A 2,718-nucleotide genomic window follows, 5' to 3' on the forward strand; every position below is an offset into this window, starting at 1 on the left:
TGTTTCAACATACTTTTCAACAGCTGGTTTCCTGCAAAACATTATCAACTCATTTTATAAAAAAAGACCATTATGCCCTTCTTTTCACTAACCTGCATACCAAAATTGTACCCTCCAGACTTTGAAGAAGCCTTTGAAAAAATAATATTCAATTTTGAAAAACCGCTTCCAAACTCAATGCCATCACCAGTAACCTTAGATTTAAGATTTGGTGATGGCATTGAGTTTTGGAAAGGATTTTATCAAAATCTAAGATCTTTGGGAAGTTTAAGATCTGTGGAAACCTTAGATTTTTTCTGCTTGGCCAAGTTTGGAATTCACATAACATATATAGATGTGTAATAAATTTCAGTCACCAGTTTTATTGCAGTCATTAAAGTCTCTGTTGTTATATAGTTGGTTGTTGAGTGTATAACACACAATAACTGCATTCTATCTGTCAAAATGGTTCCACACACTTTGGAAACGCATAGAAGCAAATTATTTTTGGAAATTAATTACATTTATACCTACTACCTGTCCAAAATCTTGGAAATATATTTATGTAATTAACATTTACAATAATAACTCCTAGTTAATTATATCACGCTTTGGAAACGCTCAACGCTCTACAGTTAATAATAACATTTACAATAATAACATTCACATAATATAAGTGATTAGTCATTAAATTTCAGCCACCAGTTATATATATCACGTTTTGGAAACGCTCCACGCTTTACAGTTAATAATAACATTTACAATAATAACATTCACATAATATAAGTGATTATGTATTAAAAAAACAAGATCAAATACATTTTATTGTTAACATGAAAACAGTGAGAACCAACTTGCTGTTATCATTAGGTTTAGTTTTATAGTTGTTTACTATTATTCTTTGTTCGTATTTGCTAATTTTCGATTATGAGACGCTATAACTATTTGTTGATTTATATTTTGTTGTTATTATTTGATTTTTTTCTTTTATTGTTATAAGTATTGTTGGTATTTGCTGTTATTATTTTGTTCTTGATTTTTTATTCTTTTGTTGTAATTTTTAGGGTTTTTATTTGTTATTATAAGTCATTGTTTATGTAGATTGGTATTGTAGTTGGTATTGTTTCTTACGTTCTCGGTTTTTTATAAATTAGTATTATTTCCTACGTTCTCATGCTAAAATTAAAATGTACATATTAAAAAGAATTAATATGATTAATCAATTCACATAACATAAACATATTAATACCAAAATATAAAAATTACAATAATAACATTTTATTACATTAATATAGAAAACCAAAAATTACATAAAACTATAACTAGCTCCTAGCATCCGACTCCGTCTCAGAATTGACATCCATCGTAGACCTCCCTGTAGATTCCGTATCCGAATCTACATCCGGATCATCCTCTGGAGTATGAGAGGGCATGATCCTCTCGTACATGCCATCGGATGTGTAGGTGTAAGGCCCCGAACCCGGTGACCATAGTTTAGCGTCGGATTTACTCATAAACACAGTTCTTCAAATCAGAGTTTATTAAAACTTTTCGCGGAATATAAAACATCAATCATTTGTTACAAAACATTAAATCTTTTCTTTGATACCATAACACAAAACTTTATATTTAAAACATCTTTACTTCTTTCTTCAGATGCCAGCCGTTCAATCCATGCCGTGTGTCATCCTCATGCTAACTCTATAATCAGCTCACCTGCGTGCATACTAAAAGTCAGCTACGCTGAGTGAGTTCTAGTTAATCGAACGCCATACAATACATACACATACATACATATCTGTAGATACATATCCATACTTCACTAATTACCCTTCTGTTCTACATACATACTTGCTACCATACATACATACATATCTACAATCACTAACTTCAGTCTACCTAGAGTACGTTCATAGTTCACCGTCTATACCTGTACTCAAGGTCGTGAACACGTACAAGGTTCGCAGTCCTTACCTATGTTCACCATTTATGGTACGTACAAGGATCGCGGTCCTTCCCTATACCATAGTACATCCACAACACGTACAAGGTTCGCAGTCCTTCCCTATGTTGCAACCTAATTCATAGCACGTACGAGGTTCGCAGTCCTCCCCTATGCTACAAAATCAGCACGTATAAGGTTCACAGTCCTTTCCTATGCTGAAATACATCCACAACACGTACAAGGTTCGCAGTCCTTCCCTATGTTGCAACCTAATTCATAGCACGTACGAGGTTCGCAGTCCTCCCCTATGCTACAAATACAGCACGTATAAGGTTCACAGTCCTTTCCTATGCTGACGCCTATCTACATTACGTATAAGGTTCGCAGTCCTTATCTACGTTTACATATATCATCTACTTCACGTATAAGGCTCGCAGTCCTTAACTACGCCATTACCAGCCGAGTCTATGTCCGACAGAAGCTAGAGGGATTTGCCATCCTAACTTACTATGTCGAACGTAGAACTCACATGCCATTCGTGTACCTATATACACATACTTACATTATAACATAAGAACACTCTAGGCATTCTTTACCTCATTCATTTAACAACCATACCCCTTGTCGTTACGTGCAATATCCGAAGATCGTTCACGCCCCGACAAGTATTCATTTGAAATATTCATACATCTTCGATATATAATATTCGTACCTTTATTTTTAACCTGACAGTACGCGCAATATCCGAAGATCGTTCGCGTACCGACAAACAATCATTCATATCTATCACACAT

The sequence above is a fragment of the Bidens hawaiensis genome, unplaced genomic scaffold (genome assembly GCF_021521415.1).
Source record: "Bidens hawaiensis isolate Kalapana, Puna unplaced genomic scaffold, B.hawaiensis_p1.1 tig00020555_1, whole genome shotgun sequence".
Classification (NCBI taxonomy): Eukaryota; Viridiplantae; Streptophyta; class Magnoliopsida; order Asterales; family Asteraceae; genus Bidens; species Bidens hawaiensis.